Source organism: Zingiber officinale, chromosome 2A, assembly GCF_018446385.1.
Source record: "Zingiber officinale cultivar Zhangliang chromosome 2A, Zo_v1.1, whole genome shotgun sequence".
Taxonomy (NCBI): domain Eukaryota; kingdom Viridiplantae; phylum Streptophyta; class Magnoliopsida; order Zingiberales; family Zingiberaceae; genus Zingiber; species Zingiber officinale.
The window spans coordinates 132,740,389-132,749,656 of NC_055988.1; the positions used below are offsets into that span (position 1 = coordinate 132,740,389).

Consider the following 9,268-nt stretch of genomic DNA (forward strand, 5'->3'; position numbering starts at 1 on the left):
TGTGTAAGATATCACAAAATTTAATAATATTGGATGAAAAATCTTATTGAATTTTTCGGGAATTTTTAGAAATTTTTTGGGATTTAAACGGAGTCCGTATGATTCATTTTGGGGAGATGAATCGGTGGGGTTAAGCGGGGCCTGTTTGAAATACCGCTTAAATAGGAGTTGATTGAGAAATAAACTTAGCGGTTAATTAACTTACCTAAGTTTTAAATTCCTAAAATTTCTCGATTCTTTCTCCCCATTATCGCCGAAGCCTTCTCTTCCCCGACAACTCATCTGCCCAACCCTTCTCCGGTGATTTCTCACCTCATCGACGTTGAGCTCGCGATCGCCGGCCATCTTCCTTCGCGTGAGGTTAGGGCAAAGATTCCATCAGCTGTGTGAGAGCAGTTGTCGTTCTTCCCCTTGTGATCCTCTGTTCTTTCTCTCACGCGCGCGGACAACTCGACGCTGATGGCTACCCCAGCGATCTCGGCCTCGTCGCGGCGCCAGGAGGGAAAGAGTGGTCGGATCTTGACAGTATGAGCCACCTCCGGCTAAGCGGTCGTCTTTGGGCTGATCTAGGGCACGCGATTGACGGGGTCCGAATCTAGGGCACAGCGAGGGGCCTTAACTCGCGTTCCTAATCGATCGATGGTTCCTCCTCATCAACTGGGTTGCTGGAGAGTGGCCGATTGCTCTACATCAGCCGGATTGAAGTGCCGACGCCATTTGGAAACACCCGATCAAGGTAGGTTTTTGGTTTAGAATCATAAAGCTTCAAAGATCTTGTTTAATTAGATTTGTTTCGGATGATTTGCCTGATTCGGGATTAGATGAAGCAATGGATCATTGTTCTGTGGACCTCCTCTGTTGTCAATCACTGTCTTTTCCCAATTCTTGAAGCTGTGAAGGTTTTGGGTAAGATGGAGGTTCTGTTGAGGTGAGTTGGTATTGTGGATTAGGTTTTCTGCAACTCCTTTGCTGTATATTCCATTTTTCTGGATTGATACTTAGAAGAGTTGGTGTATGCTTGACTGTTGTAGTTTCTGGACAGTGGAGTGTAGCACTGTTGAGCTATTGGATTTGCTGCCTTCCCTCAAGGTAAGAGTCTACCACTAGTTTTCTTCTTAGTGTGAAATAAATTCATGGTTGTTTAGTGCATTGTATTGATTTCATTATGGAATTGGAAGTCAGTTTGCATTTCGATGATGAATTGGTGGAGTGTTGATGATGGTATTGGGTTAATATAGCGTGTATCATATTTCATTTAAGGTTGTAATCTGTGTAGTTTGGTTGATGAGTGTTTGATTGTGCGAAGTCATGGATTAAATGATAGATTATGTAGGGTGGATGAATATCATGAATTCATGTTTGTCATTGGGATCATTAGATTGATTATTAGATGTGGGGTGTTTAGTTTATGATTAGGAGATTTATGATGAGTGTGGATTAGTGTTTGATTGATGATGAATTATGTGAGTTGGATTTAAGATGTGTTGATTAATGAGTTTTGGATTGATTAATAGAATATGGATTATGTTGGGATCTAGAAGGAGTGTGATCAAGGATTATTTGGAGGATTAATCAAAGATCAGATTTGGGTGGAGTTATCCTGATTGGGTAGGGATTTTATTTAGCTATTTTAATTCATATGAATTTAGCTAAATAAAATATATATATATATATATATTGATTGATGCAGGACCTTGATATGGGATGATTATCACGACGTGGGATTTATTCTGGACACGATCTACGTATCAAGGCGGGTATTTCTTCCTTGGCCTCTATGTAGTTTTCTTGTACTTAGTGCATGGTTATTATTGGATGAATTAGGCTACTTTATCTTATATCATGATCGGTTGCTGTTTTTCCTGCATGATACTTATGTTTGTCACGTACCTTCGGAGGAGTTGTGTTGATTGTATGATTGAGGTATATACACAGGTCTGTTATGTTTTTACTGGAGGATACATGTTGATTGTGCTTATATTTTGTGTACATGTGTCTGGTAGAATTATTGGAGATTTTTGGTTAATTATACATGTGTAGTGTGTACATATGTTTGGTGGGATACGTGGAGGTATCATGACGATTATACTCTTGTTGGAGGTATTTATGAGGTTTGGGGTTGTTGCATGGATGATGATTATATATATATATCATGTTCATCATTCATTGCATCTGATGACCATTATCTCCCTTGTGGTTGAGAGAGTCATCAGTTTGGTTTACACCCGCCACCTCATGGGTAGTGGTAGGCGATTCGCTCGTCTGGCGTGCCACCCGGTCGCGAGGTTTAGTGAGATCCGGCGTTGTGAGCGGTCGAGGACCACGATCTTATGTAGTTAGATACTACTAGTGGATTGTCGCCTCGACCACTATATAGTGGTGGAGGGTAATCTGATCGTCACGGACCAAGCCTCTCGGCCACACCGGGGTCGTGTGCGGAGAGGTGTCGGGGTGACCGTGGAGCATCATACGCAGCTATTATTCCTGCGTTTGATGCGCGGTGCATCTGCGTTTGCATACATGCCTAGTAGATACTAGTTGCGATTGTCGTTGTTGCACTTGATTGAGATATGGTTGTTGCATTTGGTTGCCATGCTGCAAACATGTCATTTATTTTACATGTATATGTAGTCGTACTTATATTGCAGTGTGTCGCGGGTATATGCATTGCGGATCCGGTGAGTTCGACCGTTGTACCGTATGTCGATTCAGTTCGTATGTATCTGTCGTTATATTAGTTGTGGTTTATACAGTTTATATATAGGTTATTATATCGATTATGTTTAGGTGCGTTGATTATGATAGTATGATCGTGTTCTTTATTCCTATTGAGACTGTATACTTGTGATCTCCATGTTTATGTATAGTCCATGCTTTATCTTTTCTATTACCCTTGAGTTACCTATACTCACCACCGCGTGTATATCTTTATGTTTCGGTAGATGGTTGGAGTGTCGCTCGAGTATCCTGTCTGCCGTGTCCTACGTCACATCCGAAGGTCGTTTTGGTTTTGTATATTCTTTTCTTATTTTGGCATTGTATTTATGTATAGCCATATGGCTATCTTATGGTTTTAGTTGGCATGCATTGTATTTATTTGTGTTGTGTGGTTGTTGTATAAAGCTTAGCCGGTATTGACGTTGTATTTATGTTTTTCCGCTGTGTTGGTTTGTTTTGTACAACCGTGTGGGCTGTTTTATATATAACTGCGTGGTTGTGATTGTTTCATTCCAGCCGTGTGGGCTGTTATTATAACTGCGTGGTTGTGTATATAAATATTCCAGCCGCATGTGGCTGATGTATATTTTGTTTGTAGTGATGCTTCATATTGTCACCAGTAGAGGGAAGATGCTGTCGGATTTTTGTATGACAGGGACTCCTTTGGGGGTGTGACAAATTAGTGGTATCAGAGCAGGTTTACGATACTTGCTATGCGTTTTGGATTTTCGAGATTTATCTTATACCAATTTTTGGTATCAGAGTAGGTACGATGCCTATTATTCGTGTTTTGGATTTCGTGATTCGGTTTTCTTGATGTGACTTTTGGGGTTTTGGGACCAAGCAGCAGCAGGACATCTCCAGGCTTTAGGAGGTATGTTTGCATATTGTTATCTTGCATTTTGTTAGTACGTATGCATGGTTGTTCTGATCGTTATGACATGTGTTAGTACTCTTTTGTTAGTGCTTGCCTAATTGATTGTAGCATGCATGTCATGTGTTGGGTCAATCACTGATCACGATTGACCTACTGGAGATCAAGGATTACAGTCTCAGGGAATTCATCATATCATACTACCAGTAGTTTAGTGTCTACTACTAGTTGGTTGAGATTTAGAGTCACATACCAGTCTCTGTTATTATTAGCTGGATAGTGGAGGGTATCTATGTACCCATGTTGACTCAGTTAGTAGAGTACCGGTTTACTCCTGTTGAGGATTGATTTACTTGGTTGACTTGTGTAGTTATGGTTTGACTTATTACCCTCGTTGACTTGGACAGTTGGGGTTTGACTATCTTAGTTGGTTTCGTGATCCTATTAGTTTGGTCGGTAGAGGATCGATTTACCCTTGTTGACTTGGGTAGTTGTGTATCATTTACCTTAGTTTGATTAGTGGAGGATTGGTATACTCTTGATGGATCATATAGTAGTTGATCGATTTATTCACGTTGATTCGATTAGTAGGAGATCAACTTACTCTATTTTTAGAGATTTCTATCTTTGAGATACATGTGCTTGGTTAGATATTTTGGGAGACACATTTGAGTATGTGACTTGTACCGTCGTGGGGAGGACTGAGTTAGTTGTATACCATTGTCAGCTTGGTCAGTCTATAGAGGATCGATGTATCCTATTCCATGGGGACTGCAACCATGGACTGTCTGTACTTAGTTGGTTGACTTAGAAGGTACATTCGGATAGGATACCCCACTGATGTGGAAAAGTGTATGAGATACAGTCGTTACTAGGGTGTATAATTTGGAGAGTACATTGAGATATATGATTTGTACCAGTGTGAGAGAGTTGAAGTTAGCTGCTTAATCTTTACGTGACCCGGTACCACGTGAAGGAAGAAGCAGAGAATGCTTTTTGGAGATCAGGTCGTCACTTAGTGATCTCTTGGAGGTGTTTGGAGAGAGAGTAGTTCTCTACTTCTTCGTTAGCATGATGGATTATAAGGCGATGATCAGTCGACTCACCTAACGTTGTTCCATGGGAGATTCTGACTCGTGGAACTATTGGATATGATTAAATATCCATGATGTACTTAGTGATATATACCCCGCAATGGTGCGGAGGAAGTGGTATTAGTGGAGTAATACCTAGGAGGTCCGACCGTAACTAGGTGTAATTTCATATGATGATCTTCGAGGGGTAGAGCGTCGATTGACAGATATTTTGATCAGTTGTTTAGTTGTAGCGTTCCTCTATCTTTGTGTTCATTGCTCGATAGTGGAGGTTACTGAGCCTCAGGGTGGAGCAATCACCGTTTGATGGGGTACAAGACAATGGTTAGACGACTCAGCTAACATTGTCTCTATCAGGTGACTTAAGACCTTGACCACGTGATCATTTTACCAGATCTTGTGGTATATATCTCATATTAGAGGGTTCGACCTTTTATCGATATTTGTTGAGGGACATATATAGGATGATTATGAGGGTGGTGGAGATACTCTCTTGATAGGTAGACTCTTAGTCAGGAGATTGTGTGACCCTTTGACTTTAGATTGATATTCTTTTACTATGGATATTTGATTATCAGAAAGGATGAGATGATGAGATTTGACAGACTTTATGGATACATTTAGTTTGTTGGCAATAGGTGTTGAGGGTTGGATGCTTTTCTTTTACTCTATCTTTGTTTAGAGGACTATCTGGTATGATTGATTGATGTTGAGGATGATTGGAGTTTGGTGGATATTGGGAGATCAGATGTGGTGATAGATGGCCTTTTGATGATCTATTGGTGGATATTTGGTTTGATGGTCTACTATTTGGTGTTTGAGGTTGATAGAGACATGAGGAGTAGCACTTGTGTGATATTTATGGATTTAGTGATTTGTAGTTGGTGATTAGATTACAGACTTGTTGTTGATGATCTTATGGTGGAGTAAGCTTGTGGTACGTACATTATGAGTCCTTGGTGTTACCATTTAGGCATACCGTGCCTAGATGTTTACATGGACTCAGTGTACTTGGTATTTTTAGGGTTTGGATCAGTTTTCATTGTCTTTATTGGCGATGTTGTGATCTATTCCCGATCCGAGGTGGATCACGTACACTAGCTTCGCATAGTTCTAGAGATGTTTCGACGGGAACATCTATATGTGTAGTTAGTAGTACGTATTGTTATTGTCTTCTGCGAGATTTCTGGGACGCGTTGCCTTTAGTAGAGAGATATTAGTGGATCCATGGGAATTAGAAGTTGTTACCAGTTGGAAGTAGTCGTAGTTTATACCAGAGACTCGCAGCTTCCTTTAGTTTGGCTGGATATTACTAGAGATTGATTGAGGGTTTTCTCCAGCATTTACGCAGTTGACCGGATTGTCTAGGAAGAGTATGGAATTTTCCTGGATAGATGTTTGTGAGATCAGTTTAGATAACTACACCGTCTTAGTTATGCTTTCTAGTGTAGACGGATTTGTACTCTACACAGATGTATCGTATCTGGGAGTTGGTGTAGTTCCGATATAGTATGAGCGGAGCAGTCTCATGCCAGTATATCGAATTATCGTGTGATGGGAATGAGATTCATAGATCTCTATGGGAGATTGTGTGTGTTTCGAGTCACGTCTTATCCGGGAGGAGTTACTGCAGGAAACACCTTGATCTGGATTTGCAATACATTCGAGTGACACCTGATGTGTGGAGACATTGGAGCACTCTTATTGGTGGAACGACATGAAGGAAGACATCGCAGATTTTGTAGCTTGATGTCTAGTGTGTCAGCACGTGGAGGCTGAATATCAGAGATTAGCAGGATTATCTCCGTTGATTTGAATACTAGAGTGGTGCTGGGAGCATGTTTTGACGGATTTTGTTGTGAGATTACCCAGGATGTTGAGAGGATATGATGCTTTGGGTAATCATTGTTGAGTTGACTGATTTACTCTTTAGCTATCGATTTGTAGGACAGATTCTTTTGGATTGAGTATTAAGATTGTACTGTGGAGAGAATACCGGACTTTATAGTATAGCTCTGAGGGTTGTATTGGATAGAGATCAGCGATTTCACATTATGTTTTGACTGAGGTTATAGTAGACTTTGGGTTAGGAGCTTTGCTTTAATACAGATTTTCACCCTCAAACAGATGGATAGTCTAAGCGCTCTATACAGGTATTGGAGGATTTATTGATAGTGGATTTTGGATTTTAGAGGTGGTTGATTTTTCCGTAAGTGGGTAGATTACAAAGTGGGGGTAGTGGAAGTAGGGTGGACTCATAACCCACAGAGTCATTCTTTAAGGTTGGAGATTTATTCATGACACTTAGATGGAGTGGTATATGAGTATATTGCGTGATGGTTACCCTTAGATGAGGATCCCTGAGTTGACCAATAAATTTGGGGACCAAATTTTTATTAGTGGGGGGAGAATGTAAGACATCACAAAATTTAATAATATTGGACGAAAAATCTTATTGAATTTTTCGGGAATTTTTAGAAATTTTTCGGGATTTAAACGGAGTCCGTATGATTCATTTTGGGGAGATGAATCGGTGGGGTTAAGCGGGGCCTGTTTGGAATACCGCTTAAATAGGAGTTGATTGAGAAATAAACTTAGCGGTTAATTAACTTACCTAAGTTTTAAATTCCTAAAATTTCTCGATTCTTTCTCCCCATTATCGCCGAAGCCTTCTCTTCCCCGACAACTCATTTGCCCAACCCTTCTCCGACGATTTCTCACCTCATCGACGTTGAGCTCGCGATCGCCGGCCATCTTCCTTCGCGTGAGGTTAGGGCAAAGATTCCATCAGCTGTGTGAGAGTAGTTGTCGTTCTTCCCCTTGTGATCCTCTATTCTTTCTCTCACGCGCGCGGACAACACGACGCTGATGGCTTCCCCAGCGATCTCGGCCTCGTCGCGGCGCCAGGAGGGAAAGAGTGGCAGTATGAGCCACCTCCGGCTAAGCGGTCGTCTTTGGGCTGATCTAGGGCACGCGATTGACGGGGTCCGAATCTAGGGCACAGCGAGGGGCCTTAACTCGCGTTCCTAATCGATCGATGGTTCCTCCTCATCAACTGGGTTGCTGGAGAGTGGCCGATTGCTCTACATCAGCCGGATTGAAGTGCCGACGCCATTTGGAAACACCCGATCAAGGTAGGTTTTTGGTTTAGAATCATAAAGCTTCAAAGATCTTGTTTAATTAGATTTGTTTCGGATGATTTGCCTGATTCGGGATTAGATGAAGCAATGGATCATTGTTCTGTGGACCTCCTCTGTTGTCGATCACTGTCTTTTCCCAATTCTTGAAGCTGTGAAGGTTTTGGGTAAGATGGAGGTTCTATTGAGGTGAGTTGGTATTGTGGATTAGGTTTTCTGCAACTCCTTTGCTGTATATTCCATTTTTCTGGATTGATACTTAGAAGAGTTGGTGTATGCTTGACTGTTGTAGTTTCTGGACAGTGGAGTGTAGCACTGTTGAGCTATTGGATTTGCTGCCTTCCCTCAAGGTAAGAGTCTACCACTAGTTTTCTTCTTAGTGTGAAATAAATTCATGGTTGTTTAGTGCATTGGATTGATTTCATTATGGAATTGGAAGTCAGTTTGCATTTCGATGATGAATTGGTGGAGTGTTGATGATGGTATTGGGTTAATATAGCGTGTATCAGATTTCATTTAAGGTTGTAATCTGTGTAGTTTGGTTGATGAGTGTTTGATTGTGCGAAGTCATGGATTAAATGATAGATTATGTAGGGTGGATGAATATCATGATTTCATGTTTGTCATTGGGATCATTAGATTGATTATTAGATGTGGGGTGTTTAGTGTATGATTAGGAGATTTATGATGAGTGTGGATTAGTGTTTGATTGATGATGAATTATGTGAGTTGGATTTAAGATGTGTTGATTAATGAGTTTTGGATTGATTAATAGAATATGGATTATGTTGGGATCTAGAAGGAGTGTGATCAAGGATTATTTGAAGGATTAATCAAAGATCAGATTTGGGTGGAGTTATCCTGATTGGGTAGGGATTTTATTAGCTATTTTAATTCATATGAATTTAGCTAAATAAAATATATATATATATATATTGATTGATGCAGGACCTTGATATGGGATGATTATCACGACGTGGGATTTATTCTGGACACGATCTACGTATCAAGGCGGGTATTTCTTCCTTGGCCTCTATGTAGTTTTCTTGTACTTAGTGCATGGTTATTATTGGATGAATTAGGCTACTTTATCTTATATCATGATCGGTTGCTGTTTTTCCTGCATGATACTTATGCTTGACCCTTGTGATGATCTATTTAATTCATATACAGTCTACACTTTTGACATCTACTCTGTTGTGATTACACGCGTAGAGTATGTCTTATAGGGATTGTTGGGTTGTTGGTATTACCATGCTGATTGGGTATATGATGTGGATTGTACATAGGTGGGTATGTGTTATAGGAGTCATCTTATTGACCGTGCATTTACATGTGGTGTGTACATACGTGTTTGTCACGTACCTTTGGAGGAGTTGTGTTGATTGTATGATTGAGGTATATACACAGGTCTGTTATGTTTTTACTGGAGGATACATGTTGAT

The 9,268-nt window shown here is 40.6% G+C and overlaps 2 long non-coding RNA genes across 2 annotated transcripts; both read left to right on the forward strand.

The window, feature by feature from the left end:
* The first annotated feature begins 204 nt into the window (after positions 1–204).
* Positions 205–2,041, forward strand: LOC122040036. Its single transcript, XR_006128481.1, has 4 exons — positions 205–736; positions 822–928; positions 1,032–1,089; positions 1,691–2,041. It is a non-coding gene; the product is annotated as an uncharacterized LOC122040036 (long non-coding RNA).
* A 5,913-nt stretch (positions 2,042–7,954) lies between these two features.
* LOC122040038 lies at positions 7,955–8,835 on the forward strand. Its single transcript, XR_006128482.1, has 3 exons — positions 7,955–8,012; positions 8,116–8,173; positions 8,772–8,835. It is a non-coding gene; the product is annotated as an uncharacterized LOC122040038 (long non-coding RNA).
* Positions 8,836–9,268: the final 433 nt, after the last annotated feature.